The following is a 22,132-nucleotide window of genomic DNA, read 5'->3' as shown; positions in this document are numbered from 1 at the left end:
CTTCCTGCACTCAGGGCACTTATAGGGCTTCCCTTAGTGGTGCCTCCATTGGTGTTGGGTCAAGGCTGAGCTCTGGCAGAAGCTCTTCCCACACTCGGGACACTCATAGGGCCTGTGACATCACAAGGAGCAGAGATGGATGTCAGGCACCCACCAAAGCTGCTCTCATTCCCCTCCAGAGATGAAGAGGAGAGAGAAAATAGAATGAAGTCTTCATGGGTTAAGGACTGGGACAGATCACTCAGCAAATGCCATCATGGGCAAAACAGTTCAAAATTAGAGACATTAATTGAATTTATTGCTATCAATCAGAGCAGGATAGTGAGAAGTAAAATAAAGCTTTAAAAACACCTTCTGCCCATCCCTCGCTCCCAGCTCTACCTCCTCCCGCAGTGGGTGCAGGGAGACAGGCAATGGAGCTTCTGCTCAGTTCATCACCTGTTGTTTCTCCTGCTGCTCGAGGAGAGGAGTCGTTCTCCTGCTGCACCCTGGGGTCCCTCCTGGAGACACTTCTCCATGAACTCCTCCAAGGTGAGTTCATCTCAGGGACAGCAGCTCTTCACAAACTGCTGCAACGTGGCTCACTCCCCCATTGGCTCACATGGAAGGACCCTGCTCCAGTGTGGGCTCCTCTCTCCATGGGTTTGCTGGTCCCTGCTCCAGCACAGGTTTCTCATGGGGTCACAGCCCCTGCTCAGGCACCCCCTGCTCCAGCACGGGCTCCTCCAGGTGCTGCAGGTGCATCTCTGCTCTCTGTGCCCTCCATGGGCTGCAGGGGCCCAGCTGCCTCCCCAGGGGCTGCCCAGGGAATCTCAGGGCAATCAGCTCCAGCCCCTGGAGCAGCTCCTGCCCCTCCTCCTGCCCTGCCCTGGGGGTGTGCAGAGTTGTTCCTCTCTCACATGTTCTCACCCTGGTCACAGCTACAACTACATGATAACCAATTTTCATAAATCTCTTATCCCAAAGGTGTTACCACCATTTCTAACTGGCCCAGCCTTGGCCAGCGGCTGGTCTGTCCTGGAGCCGGCTGGAATTGCCTCTGTGGGACATGGAGGAGCAGCTGCTTCCATCATCTTCTCACAGAAGGTGCTCCTAGGCCCCCCTCCCCCTCCCCAAAACCTGGCCATGCAAACCTAGTATAAGCATGGTAGGGTTTTATTACCATTATTCATTCTTATTATTGCTATTATCTCTATTTTTGCTATTAACACTACAGTTATTATATTTGTTACTAGTAATTTTAGATTTTTTGACTCTATATTATAGTGGCTATAGTAGAATATGAAACCAAAGTTCTTAATTGCAAGTAGAAGTTATAAATTTGGCAGCTGCTTGCCCTGCCCTGTTCTGTGTCATTGCTGTGTGTGAAGCTGCTGCTGCCAGGGCTCCCCATTTCCCCGGTTTAGGAAATTCAATGGCATTGCTCACATGTCAGAAAGAGAGGGCTCATTCCAATCAAATGCATTGCCTGAACTCTTCTAGTCCCAGTGCTGGAAGCTTGTTTTGTAATGTTGTTGACTTTCTCAGATTCTGTTAGTATTTGAGATTTTAAAACAAAATGTTCCTGGATCTGATTTTGCAAGATTCTGTAGTCAGCTTCCAGTTTGCTCTTGGATTTCTTAATGGTGTGTCAGAACTGAATGCAGCATTTTGGGTGGTGTGAAAAACACATTCACTGTCCTGTGAAAATTTAAAAAGTTTAATAAAGGACAATAGGAGACAGGGACCATAGAGCAAAGGGTATTATGGCCAGGTGCATCTTGGCACTCAGCCAAGACCACCCTGTTATCTTTGGGGATACCCCTTAAATACCTTTTCCATTACATCAGCCTGTTGCATATTCTTAGATCCTTATGCATAGTAAACTTTTCCCCCAAACCAGTTTACATGTTCCAAGAATTATTTAGCATGGCTCCTCCTTGGGTCCACCTTTTTAGAGCATGCAGATTCCTTGGTTGTGGTTTTAGTCCTTTTTTTATCACCTCCAGTTTTTGGGTCTTGGTCCACACTGTCTTCATACAGTGAGTGCTGATATTTGACATATCTGTAGCAGGTGTCCTCATCCTATGTTCATTGGATGTTATCCCATCCAAGCAGGCATTTTAACAGAAGCATAGCTATTTCACTTCTATGTCTAAGCTTAATTAACAACAGAAATAAAAACCGTATAACAAAGTTACTTTAACATTACACATATAAAATCCATTTTTTGTTTGCAAAAAGCCAATATTATAATATGTATCTATAACAGGTGGGAAGCCTTCACTCAGACAGAGATAGGATTGTCTCAGCAGCAGCTGGTTTTGCACTTGTAAGCAGAGATAACAAAGATTCCATGAACTGAATATTCTGCCTCGTTGCAGAACCTCCAGTGGCCGGCTGGAGCAAGCTGCCCTGGGAGATGCAGGTTGTGCCGGGGTGGGCAGTGGCCGGAGCCCATGGCAAGGGGCTGGCGATGGACACTGACCCTTGGCTGAGCAGGGGCTCGGGGCCCGGTCATGCTGGGATCCTGCGGGAGCTGGGGACAGCCAGAGAGCCTGGGCCAAACATCAGCACCGGTGAATCATGGTTTTAAAAATGTAAGATTTTAGCTGAGAGTTAGGACCAGTTCATATTGAAGTTAGATAAACCAATGATAGGTTAATGATTATTAGATGCTTAAGCTAAAGCTCATTGTTATATTATGAGCTCATTTGTTGAAGGAAGTGGAGCAAGTGAACCATTATAGGAACATATTGAAACCAGTAGAACAATGCCCAGCACCTGGACCCTGTGTCAATCCATCAGGAAGCAGGGGGCCTTGGATCCTGCCAGAGGGTCACAGGGACCTGACGAAGACCTTCCTGTCTTCTTCCCTGGGACCACCGACCCATTCAAGAGAAGAATTGTGCACTCATGAAGGACTAATAACCTCATTTTAATACAAAGTGTTATAAATGAGAAGCTTGACTAGGTCAATATTCAAGCAGCAATCAATTTATTAATTAATATGGTAAAGCATGAGCAATACAGCGCTGGGTACAGTGGGGGAAGTTTTCCCTCCAACTGCACACCGATAGTTGAGGCTTACAGGTATTTATAGGGGTACTCATCAGCTTTCTCAGCAGTTTCTATTCCCAATTTGTACTCATCAGCAGTTTCTATTTCCAATTATTACATCACAATTCTATACACTATTGTGATTTAGTTTTTCTCAGGATGTTTCCCAGAAAGGAGTATCCCCAGATGATGGTGGTCCAGCTTCTGAAAGAAGAAAGAAGTATCCCAGCTGATGGGGTTCCAGTTTCCAGATATGGGTCCACCTTTTTATTGCAAGGACTATAAATCTCATAACAGTGATGTCCAGCTTCCCTTGGTTGAAACTATTAATCATTGAGTTGATGTTCATCTTCCTTTCTCAAGCTGCTTTTCACTGTTTTGTTAAGGCGTGAGATAAGCATGTTTCCTTTTTATATATTCTAAAGCTATAGTTTCAAAGATTCTTACTACAAGCAATATTCTAAAATTATACTTCAAAAGGTTATTATTGCAAAACTCTTTCAGGCTTAGCTACAAGCAAAAGTTCCTGTCAAAAAGCAACATCCTTAAAGCTTTAATTCAAATGCTCCTAAATCAAATTAAGACTTATAAAGGTTAATTGCAAACAAAGGATAGGTTCAAAAGCCTTCTTCCATGCTTTACTTCCTCAGTTATTTATTAGAATTCATCTTTATAACTGTCCCATGGTCAGTGTCCACACATATCACAATCACAAACACACACGTTGCCTGTATGTACCTGACACGAAACACAGCTTTGTATTTCACAAAAGCGGGGATGGGAGGTGCTGGGGTTATGCATATGTATTCTTTTTGGGAAATAAATAGAAGGAAAAAATCCTTGTGTGGCGCAGTCACACATTTCAGGGACCACCCTGCCCGTGCCACCCGCCGGCGTAATAAACACACCACTTTCTAACTTTGACTTTGAGTTAGAGAGGTTTTGCCCACGACTTTTGGTTTTACCGATTCACCGGGGCCGGCACGGGCGGGGAGGGGGCACAGCCCAGTGGGACCCGCAGAGCCTCCCTGGTCCAAATCCCCGCCTGCAACAGCGGGGAAGCTCCCAGGATCTCCGGGGCAGGGAGGAGCCGCAGGCAGGTGTTCCAAGGGCCTCCTCTGGGGCAAGATTTTGTGCCGATGTGGGGGAATTCCCGCAGGCCGGGCGGGCTGGGGCCGCTGCCGAGCGCCGCCGCCTTTCCCCGGGAGCCCCTGGGCAGAGCTCTCTGCTCGGGGCCGGGAGCCCGCCCAGCGGCTCCGGGACAGAATTTTGGGGGTCTCAGTGTTGGCTGCCGGCAGAGCCCCGGCGCTGGGCCGGGGGTGCGTGGGACCCTCCCGCGGTGGTGCTTGGGCTGCCCGGGGCAGGCGCTGCATCGTCAGCCCCGAGCCTCGGGGGGATCGCCCGGGACCGGCGGGGCTGGGGCTGGGAGAGCGGAGAGGGCGGCACCGGAGCTGGGGGAGCCTCTGCAGCCTGCGGGGTCCGACATCCCGATAAGGGGGACCCCCGGGAGCCTGGAACGTGGGGCCCGGATAGGGGGAAGCCCGGCAGACTAGATGTGAAAAACGCCAATCACTTGTTTTTAAAATTTTAAAAGTTTAATAGTAACAAAATGGTTATAAAAATAGTAATACAATTAGGTAATAATAATTTGGATAAGTTGAATTAGGAGAATATGAGACAATAAAGACAAAGAGTTACGCACGTCCGGGTACCTTTTTCTGGGCAGCACAAGCCCGAAAAAGGACACGGGTTAACAGAGGATTAACCCTTAAAAGCAACAGCCTGTTGCATATTCATCCACTTCATACATGATGCATAAATTCCATTCAAATACAGGATTCTGTCTGGTCATCATCAACTTCTTCCTTCTAATCCTACCTTGGAGGCGGGACGAAGTTCGTTTCTTCTGATAAGAGGGCAATAAATTCTTTTTCTCTGAAAGATTTAGGTGTCCTGGGGCTGCTATCTGGTGCGAGTGCCTCATTCCTTTCTTAAAAAATCCCACTAACATAGTTCTTATTTAAACTACAAAAGTTACCTTTTAATTACAAGACTACATATATTATTAAAATGTTAATACAGCACTACTAATCAATACATCAAAATCCATATGCTAAATATCTGCGTAGAGTCATATAATATGCACTTTTCACACTGGAGATGTTGGGACCATGGACAAGGGAGACCCATGGGTACCCCGGGGCCCTGAAACAGGGACCCCGCACAGCTGGTACCCCTGGAGCCCCTCTGACACCCACCTGGGGAGCCCAGGGAAGGGAACCTCTGGGATTGCCAGGAGCCCTGCAGCCCAGAGAGAGGGGATACCAATACACACTGGAGCCGCAGAAGGCCAGACAGGGGGGACCCCTGAACCCCAAAGTAGCGGGGGAACTCCTGGGTGAATGGTTGGTTGGTGAATCTTGGTGGTTTGGGTTTTTATGAGGGTGGCTGAACCTTGGTGGTCTGGAGGTTTTTATGGACACCTGGTGACTTCTGGAGATGGAATTGGGCAGGAGGAACACCCAGGCCAACACGCTCACACCTTGTTTTTCCCCCAAAAAAGGAATTTCAGTTCCAAAAGTTTGACCAGATGGAGGAGGGGACCATGAGGAAGATGAAGATGCGCTGGAAGCCCCAGGCAGGCGAGGAAGAAGTCAGTGCCCCTTTCCCCTCTCTCCTGCTCCATCTCCCAGCCCAGCACGGCCCCCGGCTGCAGGACAACCCTGCTGCCAACCCCGTCCTGCCGGGAGTGGATTGGAGAAATCTCTTTCACCGTGGCACAAAAATAAATCTCCTTCTCTCCTTCCTTCCTTCTGTCTTTCTGGGGTTTTTTCCTTCCTTTTTCTTGTTCCTTTCTCTCCTTGTCCTTCCTCCCTCATACAAGGAGCTGAGGATGGAGAGCAGGGAGGACAAATGCGCACAGCAGAACCTCGTGGAAGAGGCTGTTCTGAGAGGCTCGACTGCAGGAATTCAATGGGGAGAAAAAGCTCAGGAGATCTCACATGAAGAGGGGCTGCAAACCCAGCCCAGGAAGCCGTGAGGAGGAAAGACCCACCCTGTGCTGGGAAAGCAGCCAGAGATCCAGGTGCAGCTTGGAGCTGGTGGTTCCTGAGCACCTTCATGGCAGGGAGAAGCCCTACAAGTGCTTGGAATGTGGGAAGAGCTTCAGTCAGTGCTCCAGCCTCCTCACCCACCTTTGCATGGACCTGGCTGGGACCCCCTTTGAGCAGGGCCAGATTTGAGCCAGAATATTGGGAGTTCCAGAGCCAGCCTGGTGGGTGCACCCAGCACATCCTCCACTGACCTGGAGCTGCTGCAAGTCCACAACAGTCAGAGCAGGGGTGAGCTGGGGGAGCCAGGGGCTGGGGGATCCACAGGAATAGGGGTTATTTGTGGGGCTGGGATGGGAGTTGTCCTCCTGCTCCTCACCATCCTGTGCTTCCCAGAGCCCAGTCACTCCCAGTATGATCCCTGTTGCCCTCAGCATGGTTCCAATTGCTCCCTGTTGCTCCCAGTGTGATACCAGTGGCCTCTAGTATAGTCCCAGACACTCCCTGTATGATCCCTGTCTCTGCCACCAGGGTCCCAGTCATGCCCAGTTGCCCTCTGTGTACACCCAGACTTGCTCCCAGATGCCTCCAGCATGGTCCCTGTTGCTCCCAGTGCGCTCCCTGTCACCCCCAATAGGGTTACAGACACTCCCAGTGTATCCCAGTTGCCTTCAGCATGCTTGGAGTCATTCCCAGTCACTCCCAGTATGATCTCCATATGATCCCAGGAGAGCCCAGTCAATTATAGTAGGAGCTCATGGAGCAAAGCTCATGGAACACCTGGAGGACCCACCTGGAGGACCCAGCCAGAGGAGGGTCCCTACAAGTTCTCTGGCTGCAGGAAGAGCCCCAAGGAACAGAAGTCCCACCAGAGCCACCACCCCAAGCAGGAGGTGGTGACAGCTCTGCAGCCTGGGGCCCTGGGATCACCAGGGAAGCCTCCAGATCGACACCCCAGCAAGTGGCTCACACAGCCCCTCCTCCTGTGCCCAAAACCCCACTCTTGGCATCCCTCATCCCTCCCTGCAGTCCCCTCTCCAACATCTGCAGGCCTCTGGGAAGAGCCCAAAGGGATGGAAGTGCCTAAAACGGTGATGAAGTGCCTGAGCTCTCCAGCTGTGGATGTTCCTGTCCACCAACCTCTCCTGGTCAGTGCTGTGTGGAGATGGGAAGGGGATTAGGGAATGCTGAGAAGACTGAAAGGGGGTTTTGTTGGCTCTTAGGGGCATTTCTGGTGCTGGGAGGGGTTTAAGGGGTTTTGGAGGGGTTTGTGGGGGAGTTTTGGGAGTTCTGGAAGGGCTGTGCAGCTTGGAGAGAATTTGGGTCTTTGGGGGGTGGAAAAGAGTTTTGATGGATCTTATGGCCATTCATAGTGCATGGAGTGGTTTGGGGGTGGGGGGGCAGCCAGGACCTGTGGGGTGGTTTGAGGGGGCTGGGAGTGGCTGTGGGGCTGGGAGGGGGTTTTGGGGCAGTCATGACCCCCCAGAGGTGCCACCAGACCCTGCCCACAAGGTGCTGCTGGGGGACAGGGGTTCTGTGTAGGGCTTTGTCTTCCTGGCGCCCTGGGAGTGAGGGGGGATCCCCCTGGGCCGTGTGTGACCCTCCCATCCTGGTGTCACCCCCTTGTCCCTCCCCACAGGGCTCCTGCCCCAGCTCCTGCTCCCCCAGGAGGGAATTTGGGGAGGGGGCACAGGGAGTGCACAGCCCCCACCAGGGGATGACCCTGGCCCAGCCCCTTTGTCCAGCACCATGCTGGGCCTGGGACCACAGGAGGAAGAGGCTGATGGGAAGCAGATCCTGCAGCTGGGACAGTGCTTGGGGTCAGGGCAAGGTCCTGCCCTGCACACCTGGCTCACGTTTTACCCTGCCCCGGGACATTCCCATCCCCACAGATCCTATCCCCAAAATCCCACTCCTGGGATCCCTCACCCATCTCTGCAGTCCCTGCTCCAACACCTCCAGGCCTTTGGGAAGAGCCCTGATGCCGACAGAACTTAGATCAAAGTTACAAAGTGATGATACAGCTTGAGTTATAAGATATCAGTATAACCTGATAGATCTATATAACCTGATAACAATAGGACCTAAATCATGACTTTTTATATATCTATATAAATATATATATGTGGGTTTTGGTGACTATATAACCTGATATAAATAACTTTCTACAATGCAATGGCTTGTGTATGGTTAACTAGTTGCTTAATGCTAAATAGACAGAAAAAAGAAGAAAAAAAATAGCCAAGTGGAGAGCTTCAGAAATAGATAGGGATAGTACTAATGAGAAATTGTGCAAAGCCAATGAGCCACAAAACAAAGAGTTTAGGCTGGTTAGGATCAGACACACCAAGGAGCACCATAACTGCACATGCTCCAAAGACAAAGTTGAAAACTTCAGATGTGAAGAAGGCCTTGGAAGCCTTTCCTAAAATGCCCCCCCTGCAAAACCAGGACAATCACAGACTCCTGACAGACCCCGAATTAGGAAAGTGCAAGTGCAAGTGCAGTGCAGAAGAACTATCTAAAAACCATGAGATCATACAATGTAAATGAGTTCTGGCAGGTAGGTGATGATGCTGTAGTGACACAGTGACACTGAGCAACACCTACTGTATGAATATACCACAGCACGTGACATCTAAAAACACCGCTCTGTGGGGATTTATTTCCAGCTTATATTTCGGGCATCAGCCCAAAGGGATGGAATTTCCTACCCAGGGTCCCCACCAAGCCCAAGTGTGGATTTGCAGCCCACAGTTTTCCCAGTTTGCCTCTCCTATTCCCCAGGGCGGATTCTCCCCGCCCCCATCAGATTGGGAGCAGCCGAGAGCCTCACGCTGCCCATCCCGGCCTCTCCCAGCTCAATCCCTGCTCCTGTGACTTCTAGAGATGGGCTTGGGCAGGAGGAATCCCCAGCTCTCACACCTTGTTTGCACCCCCTAACCAGGATTTCCCATTGCCAAACCTTGGCCCGATGCAGGAGGAGGAGGAGGCTGCAAGGAAGAGGAAGATGGCCCGGGAGCCCCAGGCAGGTGAGGAGGAAGTCAGTGCCCCTTTCCCCCTCTCTCCTGCTCCATCTCCCAGCCCAGCACGGCCCCTGGCTGCAGGACAACCCTGCTGCCAAAGCTGTCCTGCTGGGGATGCACTGTGGGGATCTCCTTGCCCTTCCCTGTGGAACAGAGGCAAATCCCATCCTCTCCTTGTCCTTCCTCCCCCAGACCAGGCGCTGAGGATGGAGAGCAGGGAGGACAAACCCCCACAGCAGAACCTCATGGAAGAGGCCGTTTTGTGCGGCTCCACAGCACAGGAATCCAACGGGGAGGAAAAGCCTTGGAGATCCCTCACAAGGAGGGGCTGCAGACGCAGATCACGGGGATCTGAGGAGGAAAGACCCACCCTGGGCCTGGGAGGTGGCCGGAGTTTGGAGCTGGGGGTTGATGAGCAGCTTCAGGATGGGGAGAAGCCCCACAAGTGCTAAGAATGTGGGAAGAACTTTAGTAAGAGATGCTACCTCGTCATCCATTGGAGAATCCACACAGAGGTGCGGCCATACGAGTGTCCTGAGTGTGAGAAGAGCTTCAGGAGGAGCTCCAACCTGACTGTCCACCAGAGGATCCACACTGGGGAGAAGCCCTACGAGTGTGATAAATGCAGGAAGAGGTTTCAGACCAGTTCTCATCTCCTCCAGCACCAGCGCATTCACTCAGAGGAGAGGCCCTTCCGCTGCCCTGACTGCAGGAAGGGCTTCAAGGACAACTCCACCCTCGTCAAGCACCGGCGCACCCACACGGGAGAGAGGCCCTATGAGTGTGATCAATGCAGGCAGAGGTTTCACACCAGCTCCCATCTCCTGCTGCACCAGCGCATTCACACAGACGAGAGGCCCTTCCGCTGCCCCGACTGCGGGAAGGGCTTCAGGCGCAACACCCACCTCACCAGCCACCGGCGCATCCACACCGGGGAGACGCCCTATGAGTGTCCCGAGTGTGGGAAGAGATTCCGGCACAGCTCAGCCTTGACCCACCATCAACGGAGCCACCACTAAGGGCAGCCCTGTGAGCCCTCCCGAGTGCAGGAAGAGCTTCGTGTGCTGCTCCAGCTCCATCCCCCACGGGAGATCCACCCTGGATGATCCCCAGTGATCCCCGGTGATCCGTGGTGCCGGTGATCCATGTTGGGAAGACACCTGCCTGGGGGGCTCCACATCCTCCTGTCTCCCTCTGGGCACCTGCACACATCCACAGAATAACATCCAAAATCCATTTTGTAGAGCTGATTTGTCCACTCCTGACCCCAGAAAAAATCACTTTTTGCATCTTCTGGTGGTCTTAACAACACTGGATAGTCTTGGAGGTCTTCTCCAACGTAAATCCATCGTTTTAATTCTCTCTGACCCACAGACATCTTCCACAGCCAAATGGGGACGGACTAGGGCAAAACCCTCAATTTTCCAATTTTCAAGACAGTTGGGTGGAAACTCCTCCAAAAAAGGTTCTTCCTACCCACCCAAGCACGTGGATGCTCTGCCAGGATGGATACATAAATCTTTTTTTTTTTTCTGCCTTGAAACAAAAAGGTTTCTGTTCATTCCTTTCAAAGCCCTGAAACTGGGGTAGAAATAAAGGCGTTGGACTAAGGCATGCATGGGGACATGTGGGGGACAATGACATGTGTAGGGCCATGGGGGGACATGGACATAGACAGGACCATGTGGGACATGGCGGAACACAGACATGGATGGGAACATGGGAAACATGCATGGGGACATGAACTGGGACAGTGTCAATGCCACCACTACAGTGCCACCAGCACCTTCATCTCGCCATGGCAAAGCACGGCCTGATGCAGTTCCTTCCACCACATCCCCGCTGTCACCACCGCGGTGTCCCAGCTGAATGTCACCACCTATCAGGGCAGATGGGTGGAGACATTGTTCAGCTGGTGACAAGTGGCCTGGAAGCAAGTGACAGCCACCAGGGTGTCCCAGGGCCACTGCCCTTAGGGGACCTCAACTGCCCCTGGGGGCAGGCTGGGGACAGGGGAAAAGGTCAGTGTCACCTGGCGGGTCACGTTGCCCTGCACTGGGTGTTACCAGAGGCGTCCTGGTGGCAGTATCCACACAGGTGTGGCAACATTGTCCCTTGATATGTGTCATGGTTGCATTGTATCCCTCCCCTCTGTAGGTCCCTATCCCCCACCATGGCTCCCTGTCACCCCTCTGTGTGTCCCTGTCCTGTCCCGTGTGTCCCTGTCCCCTTCTGTGTTTCCCTGTCCCTCTCCCTATGTCCCTGCCCCCACCCCTGGTGGGGCTGAAGTCCCCGAGGTCTTGGGGTCATGTCCTGCAGGGTCTCTTTGTGTCCTGCAGGGTGTCCCTGTCTCCCTCAGGATGTTCCCATGGCTGTTCCTGGCACTGACTGTCTGCGCCCACCCTGGCACAGGTGGACTCATGCCACGACACCTGTGACACCCCACGACATCCCATGACACCCTTTGATTTTGAGTCCTTCCCCCTCCATTTTGGGTCCACTCCCCGTGCTATGGGTCCCACTTCAAACCACCCCAGAACACCCCAAAATTCCTGACCCATGATGTCCACGCATCCCCCTGGAAGTCCCCCCAGGCTCTCGGCCACGGAACTATTGCTGGTGACATTGAGCCACAGGATCCACAGGCTGTCCCCAAGGGTGGCCCTGGCTGCCGCCTCCAGTGGCCCCGGCTGCAGCAGGTCCCTCATGGAGGCCAGGACTGCAACCCCAAACATCAGTCAGTGACCCCGAAAATTCATCAGGGTTCCCAAAAATTCACCAGGGATCCCAAAAACTCCATTAGAGAGCCCCGGCCCCAAATCCATCGTGACAGGTTCCACATGCTGGCCAGTACTGCGACCCCAGAAATTCATCATGGATCCCAAAAACCCCCAAAATTCGTCAGGGATCTCAAAAATCCATCAGGGATCCCGCAATCCCCTGCTGGGGACAATCCTGATGTGTCCCTTAAGGAGTTGAGGACACCCCCAGGATGTCCATCTGTTGTAGTGTGTTTTCTTAATTTGGCAGGTTCTCTGTGTAATTTGTGGTTTTGCAAGCCCTCTTTACTGTCCTCCCCGTTATTCAGTTTAGTTCTGTTTGTTACCCAGCTACTCCCTGCCAAGTTTCAAACCTCCCCCCTTCCCAGCTGTTAACCCCTCCTGCCCCTACCTTTGCCCCAGAACCTTCCTTACTCCTCCTTCCATTAAATGTCAATCCCTCCCCGAACCTGCCGTCCCCTTTAGAAACTTCCCTGTCAGTTTTTATCCTTCGAAACCCCATTAGTTTACTCAAGCTGTTCTCCTCCCTTGAAATCCTTCATTGGTTTACACATTGTATTCCCTGCCTTGTGTTCCACCTCCAGTTCCCCCAATTAGCCAGAGATTTTATCCTCCCCGAGACCCCCCTGTTTATAAGCTATTGTCTGCCCTCTCTTCAGGGTCCTGGGATCCTGGACTCGTATTGCCCCTCAGCCCGCAGGGCAGGTTTTGTCCCCGAGCAAAGCAGCACGGGCCAGATAGCTCAGTCCCTCCTGGGGACAGAGAGTCCAAACACCCAGGCTGCTCGTAGCCATGGCTACCTTAAGCAAGCTTAGTGGATATCAGCTCTTTAGTGGTTATCAGCTCTCTTAGAATTCCAGCTCTTTGCTTGCTAAGGTGCCTGGCAGGCTATTCGGGGAAGCAGACGAGAGAGGAGAAGAAAGGTCCTGGCGTTCCACAGCGGTGCTTTTATTGGGGGCTCTGTGAAGGGTTCCAGCGACGGCTCTTCTTCTGCCAAATGGGCTAAACCAGCCCCTTTTTATAGGGTACAAAGGGATCCAAATTTGTCCAATAGTAGGGGTTGGGGGAAAGTGACCTATGGGGTTACAGAGATAAGCTAGGGTCCGAGAGGTGGAAGACAGGAGCCGATTTTGCTATCTCACCGTGACTCAGCAATTCCTATCCTTAAGCCTCAGCCCTCCCTGGGGCCCTGGCCAATTCCATGGAGCCTGCTACAGACTCAGGGAGTTTTACCATCGAATAGAGTTCCCCCGGTTCCACCCCAGGGCCCGTGCTGCTGCCTTTTTGTTTCTGCGCCGAACCTCCCCTGGCAGCTGGGATTCTGCGGAGCTCCAACGGGGGCTCTGTCCCGGCCCTGTTATCATCCAGCCGGGACTCAGCGCCCCGCGACAGATCCGCCACATCCACCCCTCCCCGCCCTGTGTGTCCCCCCTCACCCTCCCTGCCCTGCGGACATTTGGGGACACCCCTCTCACCCAGGTGTCGCTTCTGGGGGTCCCTGGTGAGCTGCACGGCCACGGCCAGGCCGATGCCCTAAGGGCAGCCGGTGACAGTGTGGGCTGGGGGGTGGCCATGGTGTCACCGCCTCCACCCCGGGCAAAGGCTCTGAACGGGATCAGCGCTCATGTGGCACCGGGATCAGGGTCAGGACGGGGGACAAAGGGGGAAGTTAAAACCGCCAATCACTTGTTTTCAAAATTTTAAAAGTTTAATAGTAACAAAATGGTTATAAAAGTAGTAATAAAATTAGAGTAATAATAATTTGGACAATTTGAATTAGGACAATATGAGACAATAAATACAAAGAGTTACGGACGTCCGGGTACCTTTTTCTGGGCAGCACGAGCCCGAAAAAGGACACCCGTAAACAAAGGATTAACCCTTAAAAACAATAGCCTGTTGCATATTCATCCACTTCATACATGATGCATAAATTCTGTTTAAATACAGGATTCTGTCTGGTCATCGGCAACTTCTTCCTCCAAATCCTAACAGCGCCTTCGAGGCGGGAAGAAATTCGTTTCTTCTGGTAAGAGGACAATAAATTCTTTTTCTCTGAAAGATTTAGGTGTCCTGGGGCTGCTATCTCACTGCGAGTCCTTTCTTTTTAAAAAAGTATCCTACATAGCATCGTTTCTATTTTAACAATTTTTATAACCTAAAACTATATTTAACACAGTACTTAAGAGAATTAATACTGCATTACTTTCTAACACAACACATGAAATAATTATTTTAATATTTGCGAAAAGCCAATCATAAAATACATGCATTTTTCACAATCCCCACTCTTATTCTTTGTAAATCATTTGGCTTGAGCAATATTTCTTATCTACTTGCATCTTCTGGACTATGCTGGCAAAATAAAAGAGGGGATTACACAAGGAAGAGATATAAAAACAGTTGTAACACATAAAATGAAAGATCTTAATTTCTTCTAATGCATTACCCCACCAGCTAGGTTTTAGCATTGTTTTCTAATTATTTTGGACCGGTACCTGGGTTATTATATGCATATATATATTTTTTTTTTCTCTTTGATTTCTTTTGCTTTTGCTAGAATGACTTTTCTGTGGTCATCAATCTTCAACAATCTGATATATTAAACTTTCCACAAACACCCCCTTCTTTTGCCAATAAATAGTCTAAAGCCAGCCTATTCTGATACACTACAGGTTTCGTTTGGCTTAGCTGACTTGATATTAACTCTAATGCCTGGGCGGCTTTATTTGCTATCATTTCTATAACTGCTTGGAGTCTTGTAATACGACTCAATAGATAATTTGGGGTCAATACAGAGTTAAATTGCTGTGCTGGTTTTACCTTTATATTTACTATTTGTTTTTTTACCAAATCTTGAACTGTCTCTTCAAGATTAAATGTAAAACAAATCCATCTCTCTCCTTTTGGACATTCAATTCCAAATCTATTACCACTTTTTCCTAAGTTTCTTGTAATCTAATAATTTTCTCCTTTTTGCCTACAGGTTCTTAATTTGGATGGGTTATAACCGTGGCTGTTGACATAGGTGTGTGTAATAAAAGAGGAACTTTGGTTTCTTTCCATGTGATGCTTTCTGTAGCATTTGTGACACATCTTGCTGGTATCTCGAAAGGGAAAGGACAATAAATGAGTGCCAGAAACAGGAATAACAGAGCTCCATTATGGCTCCCACCTCCCATGCCTGTGAGGTTGCAACCCACAGCAGGTGTATTTGATCTTCTCAGTGGCAAAATACAGAGGCCAGTCTGGTCTTGCCCTCTGTTTCCTTGTCACTTTCTCTTAACTAGTTTCTAGGCAAATTGTTTTGGACACCCTTTAACTGTGGTCTCTTACCGTTCCTCAGGTATCTCTCATTCAACAGGCACTAATAATTCCCATCCACAAAACAAAGTTATTACTTTAACACTTTTTGCACTAAGAGCATAAATTTTGTGAACCACAATACTAATTATTCCCACAATTCAAGCATTTACTCATAACCCAGCTAGCATGTCCAGTATTGGAATGAATCAAATAAAGTTTACTAATGGAAATAGTAATTCCCCTTCCCCCCTGTACAATTCACAGGCTAAGGTCAGAATACAAAAACAGTCTTGATCTTTTTATCTGAAGTATTCCTCCCCAAAGGAGATGTTTTATTCAGGTACTGCTTGAAACCAATGATATAAGCATTGTCTTACTTCTTACTTCAGTGTTATTCTTTGTACATTTCTTGGATCGTTTGGGTTTTTCTAAACTATTACCATTCAGTCCCCATTGGAAAGTCACTTCAGTATCACCCGGTTTAAGTGTGATAGTCTATTCTTCAGGTTTCTTCACAAGTCCTTTGATTCTGCTGGCATGAATTCACCCTCTTTCCATGATTCTGATTGTTGCTTCAGTAGTACCTGGAAAGGACTTCCTAATAGCATAGTAATAAAAGAAAGACAATACTGTTTAACTTCTACCATTTGCTTTTCTTCTAAACTTTCTGGGTTTAGCTAAAAGCTTTCTCCACAGCAGCCTCTTCTTCTTCTATCCAGCTGTGCTAATAGCTGCAGAGGCAAATTCTTCTTTCTTTGAGTTACAGTTAGTTAAATAAGAAAAGCCTGACCAATTTCAACACGAGATGTATCACATCTATTGCTTTTTACTTTTTGGGCAGCATTTAATTGTTTTAGCCTTACAAACCCATTCTTCAGAAAAAAACAAAACAACTTATTTTTAACAGCAAACAAAACACACAAAAGAAAAAAACTAAAAAAAAACCTTCTTACTTAAGAAAAACAACCTACTTTGTGAGGTTTGGAGAGTCATCAATCTCTGCTTTGATTTTATCTTTTAGTGCTAGCCCCCTCCCCGTCTTTTCAGGCCTTGCTGTCAATGCTGTTCTTCGCCCTTCCCCCGGTGCTGCCACTTCGCTGCAGGGCCGGAGCAGGGGGGAGCAGCCACGGGCATGGGGACCCTGGGGGCTGCCTTGGGTCTCTTTTCCCCCATCTCTCTCTCTTCTTCTCTCTCTTTCTCTTTCCTTCTCTCTCTCTAGTCCCACTTACCGGGGCCGACGCTGCCATCCTGTGCTCGGGACCCCGGCAGTCTGGGAGCCCCCCCGGCAGTTCCGCCACGGAGCCAGTGCGCTCCTGGCCGGCAAACCCGTGTGTCCCCTGCTGCCAGCACCGCCGCCGGGTCACCTCCATGGATCGGTGCCTGCCGCAGCCCCCGAGACCCCGCCGCTCGTAGGGAGCGGTCAGACACCTCCCAGCCTTGACAACCCCAAACTTGGCGTCCCCAGGTGCTCCTGACATTCTTTTCCTTTCTCTAGTCAACTTATCCTCTTTTCTCTTCAAGGAGGGTCCATCCTGCTAAACCCTTTCTGGACCCCAGTTCGGCATTGAATAACCCCCTAAACAACCATGTGTTGAGACACTTCCTTGCCTTTCATGCAAAAAACCCCCATTCACACTCCTGCTCTCTTCTAGCACCAAGATGTCATCCCTTCACATTCTAACATCTCAGAGTTTGCTAACCACCTCCCTACTTCAACTTCTCTCTTTCTTTCCTTCTTGCCTGTTTTTTTTTTGTTTGTTTTTGTTTTTGTTTTTTTTTTTGATTCAACACACCTCAGACGGTACGAGGTGAACTTAACTAATTTACTTCTAAAAGTAAGCTTAGAACTTTCTTTTACTAGGATTGCAGTAGCTATTATAACTTAAATACATACTGGCTAGCTGTGGCTTACTGGGCCTAACATCTTTTGATATATAAGCTACTAGATATTTTTTACTCTTCTTCACTCCTGAATTAAAATTTTATTAGCTACTCCATTTTCTGTATTTATGTATAAATCATAAAGGATTTTTCAAACAAGGGTAAGCTTAAAGCTAGTACTTAGGCTAGTTTTAACTTAACTCTTTTAATTTAACGATATCTTCTTTGGTCTGTTTTATATCATCTCCTTCTGTCAATTTTTTTTCATACACAAATTTTGCTACCTGTGTGTATCCCTCAATCTATAATCTATAATATTTCAATAATCTAGGTAATTTTCTGATCTCCTTCTTTGAAGAGGGAGGGAGAAGGAAAAAATTCTTGCAATTTTCTCATGGTTGGGTTTCCAGCTACTTTTATTTATTAAGTGTCTAAGATATTTTACCACTGGGTAGTGAGTCTGAGTTCTTTTATTAACCTCCCTTAAATCTTGTACTAGTCTATAACTCCCATCAGACTTTACTGGGGGAATAGGGATATTATGAGCAGACATACAAGGTTCTAATGCCCCATCCTTTATTAGTCCTTCTATTACTGGCTTCAAACCTTCCTGTCCCTCTAAAGATACAGGATACTGACGTACAAGTATGGGACAATCTTCTCTCTCAATTGTAACCCTTATGGGGTTGATATTTAATCCTCTCCTATCTCCTTCTCTAGCCCAAACTTCTTTGTTGATTTTTTTTCCTTCATCTTCTTGGCCTAATTTTAAAACTCTAGCTGTCATTTTCCCATTTTCTGATATAACTCCTATTCTTAATTGCACTTGTAAGACTCTTCCCAATAAATTGCTACCTGCCCCTGGGACCAATAAGACATCTCCCATCCAAATTCTAGTTTCTTCTCTCAATTACCACATCTTTAATGACGAGAAATGTAAAACTTTCTCTTTTTGCTTTTGTTACTTTCACTATATGTTTGCTCACACTGTAACTTTTTGGAACATATAACAGGCAGGTTCTCTCTGCCCCTGTGTCTATTACAAATTCTACTTCTTCTTGGGGACCCACTTTTAAAGTTATCACAGGCTCCAGATGGTATTTGTCCCTCAAAAAAAAAAAATTAGAGCTTATGACCTCCCTATTCCTCCTCTGTGCCCATCTCTTTAAAGATTTTCAGATCTTCTGCTTACTTAGGACCATTTTCCTATTTCTCTTAAGTTTGTTTATCTATTTAGTTGGAGTTTCTTCTTTCTCCTCTAAAAGCTGTCCCTCAAAAACCTTTTGTTTTTGCATTTCGCCTTTGATATGCTGTCTCATTTATTCCCTTGGTTATGTAATTACGATAATTATTCATGTGTTTACACCCCTCCTCAATATTTTAACTTTATTTAGGAGGTACAGTTGACATTTTGTCTTCTCTGGGGGTCCCCGTGGATTATCTTTTTCCTAAGCTTTTATTTCAGTTGCTCTGATTAATTACCTTTCTTCTTGAGAAAAATATTATTTTCATTACAGACCGCATTTCTTCTCAAGTATAAATGTTTGGACCTAAAAATTGGTCTAATTGTTGAGCTATGCCTATGGAATCCTCTAAAAATCCCTTTTATTTATTTCTTAAAATTTCAGACCTCAGACAAAGTCAAAGGAGCATTTACAAACTCTGGTCCGTCCCTTCCTATGAGAACCTCTCTTAATGGAAATAGACTAATCCCTTTATCCCATTCTTTTTGGATTTTTATCTTCTATAGCCTTTCTCCCATATTTTTAGGAAGAATCAGGAGAGGGCTTTCTTTTAACTGAACTTTTAGTGTTTTGATGAGGTGATTCCTTTAGAGAGTTCCCCTGAGCAGCCGGAGCTGTGGTTACCAAGGGAACGGAGCTCAGGGCAGGACGGGGGACTCGGCACAGCTCCGGGTCTGGGTGCTCCAAAGGCGGGGTCTGCAGGGGGAATCACCCGAGGGGATCGGCACAGCTAAGGGTCTGGGTGCTCTAAAGGTGGGGTCTGCAGGGGGAATCACCAGAGGGGCTGTCGTTGAAACTCTTTTTGGTCAGCCTCTCAGGAGAGCTCTTTACCTCCTTAGCAAGGTGGACTGGAAGGTGAATACATTCAAAGTCACAACCGGCCAGCTCACACAATCTTAACCTGGCCTTCCAGATCAGCTGAACTATCAGCTCCTGTGGCTGTGTGATGGTTTTGGGTCGCTGAGGGGAGAGGAAAACCCACTCTATGATTAGAAGTGGATCCTTTTGTACTTCAAACCACTGGAATATCAACCTGTGTATGTGGGGTAACTTCCCCAAAACAATGAATTCAAAAGGCAGCTTGGGCTTATAACGATGAGCCTGCCTCTCAGCCAAAGCCTTCTGCACTTTTTGGAGGGCAGTTTTTGCCTCTGGGGACAGTTCCCTGGGAGAGGCTAGCTCTCTCTCTCCCTTCAGTAAATTGAGAAGGGGAGCTAGGTCCTTGTTGGTGGGACCCAGCCAAGGCCTGACCCAGTTGAAAGACACAAGGAATGGAGATCTGCTAGGGTTTTGGGATCAGTCTTAATTTCCAATTTCTGCGGAACAATGGTCTGCACAGTGATTTGCAAGCCCAGGTAATTCCAAGGTGGCATCCTCTGAACCTTGTTTTCCTGCAGCTGGAATCCAGCAGAGGTTAAAACTTTAACCACTAGGTCAAGTGCGTCTTGGAGTATTGTGTCATTGGGGGCACACACAAGCACATCATCCATGTAGTGTAGGATGATTGCCTCTTTTTTCTGGGCATGCACTGGGGACAGCAATGAAGCCACGTACCCCTGGCAGATGGATGGACTGCATTTCATCCCCTGTGGCAATACTTTCCAGTGGTAGCGTTTCACTGGGGCTTTTCGGTTGGTGGTGGGAACCGAGAAGGCAAACCGTGGTGTATCCTCCGGGTGTAGGGGAATATGGAAGAAACAGTCTTTGATGTCTAGGACAGCCAATTGCCAATTTTGGGGGAGCATCATTGGGGAGGGCATCCCTGGCTGGAGAGACCCCATGTCCACAATTCTCTTGTTTATTTCTCCTAAATCATGGAGAAGCCGCCACTTATCCTTCCCTGGCTTTTTTATTACAAAGACCGGGGAATTCCAGCAGCTAGATGTCTCTTCAATGAGTCCTTTAGCCAATTGTTCTGCCACAAGCTCCTCGAGCGCCTCTATCTTTTCATCACTGAGTGGCCACTGTTTTACCCAGACTGGGTCATTTTTCAGCCATGTTAACTTGTGGACAAGAAGCTCAACAGTGACCGCTTAAAAAAATCCTGGGGTGTCTTAGGGATGACCAATTTCACCCCCCAGTGGGACATGGTGTCTCTACCCCACAAGGGAGCTTTGTAATTAGTAACAAATGGACGGACACTGGCCAATTTTCCGTCTGGTCCCTCCATTTCCACAATGCTCTCTGATATCTTTGCCAATGTGAATCCTCCTACACCTTGGATTTGACCAGCCACGGGCTGCAAGTCCCAATGTGATGGCCACAACCTTTCAGGTATGATTGTCACATCTGCCCCTGGGTCAAGCAACCCTTCCACGTGGAGATGTTCTGTTCCACGCATTAGGTTGCAACCCATAATGGGTTTGTCCTCGCCAACCACTTCTGCCCAGTATACACCTGGTGCCTTGTCATCTACTGAAATTTCTGGTGGAATAGGAATGGCCTGGGTGATGATTTGCCCCTTGGCCAAATAGAAGGGTGGCTGTGGACAGGGCACCAGGAGAATGAGGTTAGGTATGTCCCCTTTGATGGTCATGGGAGCCACCTCAATCTCCATGGGTGTGTGTGCAGTGTCCCCAATAACAAAGTACTCACTGTCCAATCTTGTGCGATCTTTTGTCAAGCTCTGCAAGTCCTCTGGCAGGTCCACTCCAATGACCGTCCACTGGGTAGACCTGAAAGCAAAAGCTTTGGTGGACACAAGCTTGAAACGCTTGTGAGGCCACCAGATTTTATCCTGTAAATTGTTATTTTGTATTCCCGCACCCCGCTTCCCTTCCTCCCCATTTTCTGTTTTGAGGGAGGTTTCCCCTTCAGGGAAGCCCGCTTCATTTATGTCATGGTGTGGGGCGGGTGCATGCTGGCATCGGCGTTTTTTGGTGTGAAGGGTGTCTTTTGTTGCTGGCTTTGGGGGCAGTCCTGGGCAAAGTGTCCTGTTTTTTTGCATATGAAGTAAATGACATGTTGAAGTTGTTCTGGTGACATCGGTTGCCTCCTCACTCCTGGAGATACAGCTGCCACCGTCTCTGGGTTTGTCGGCCTTGACCACACCTCCCATGCAGCAAACAGTTCTGCCTTCCTAGCACAGGCTTCCATCATCTCTGCCAGTGTAGGTGGGGGATTGAGATGCAGTCCCAGGAGCACCCTGCTGCAGACTTCATTGGAATTCCTCTGTGCCATCTCTTTCACTATCTCTATCTGTATCTTGGAGTCCCATACTTGTCTCTCAACCTGTGCAGGGAGCCGGTCGACAAACTGCAAGAAACTTTCCGAAGTTCAATGTCAAGGAAACTACCACTAGCTTCAGCAGTTGGTAGCTGGTTAAAAGCCTTATCTGCAGCCTTTGAAATCTTATCTAGAAAGAATTTTGACAGCACCTGAGCTTGGTCCTCAGGCTTAGCCCACTCCCCTTCGCCGCACAGATGTTCATAAGTAATGTTATTATTCTCTAAATCTTTGGCACCCTGAGGCGTTTGCTTAAGTTCTTCCACAAGATCCCTGAGAGATCTCTTCCAGGAGCTTTCCCATAGATGGAACTCTGACTGGGTAAGCAGGCACCGGAAAAGGTCTACAGCGTCAGCAGGAACAAATTCAAGGGATGTTAATGTAGCTCTCATCATGCTTCTAAAAATTTCACTCTTTGTCCCAGATTCGAATTGACTTTTACATAACTCACACTTTGAATGATATGAGAAGGGCTGGTAGGATCTAGGACCAGCCCTACCACCTGTGTATTGAACAGGGGCTACCAAGGGGATGACTTCTTCCTCCCTGTTTTGCACCCCAGGATTTCTCCCTTCAGCCCC

The 22,132-nt window shown here is 48.6% G+C and overlaps 1 protein-coding gene and 1 pseudogene across 1 annotated transcript in view; both read left to right on the top strand.

Moving 5' to 3' along the window:
• The window catches only part of LOC139605266 (zinc finger protein 436-like), a 167,189-nt gene that overhangs the window by 58,285 nt on the left and 86,772 nt on the right, over positions 1-22,132 (top strand). The window lies entirely within an intron of this gene.
• LOC139605286 (zinc finger protein 271-like) overlaps positions 6,042-22,132 on the top strand; it is a 31,657-nt pseudogene continuing 15,566 nt past the window's right edge.

This window comes from Agelaius tricolor, unplaced genomic scaffold (genome assembly GCF_023055355.1).
Source record: "Agelaius tricolor isolate 1412-34295 unplaced genomic scaffold, bAgeTri1.0.p SCAF_63, whole genome shotgun sequence".
NCBI lineage: Eukaryota > Metazoa > Chordata > Aves > Passeriformes > Icteridae > Agelaius > Agelaius tricolor.
The sequence above is the reverse complement of the archived record's forward strand: the minus strand, read 5'-3'. Positions and strand labels throughout refer to the sequence as shown.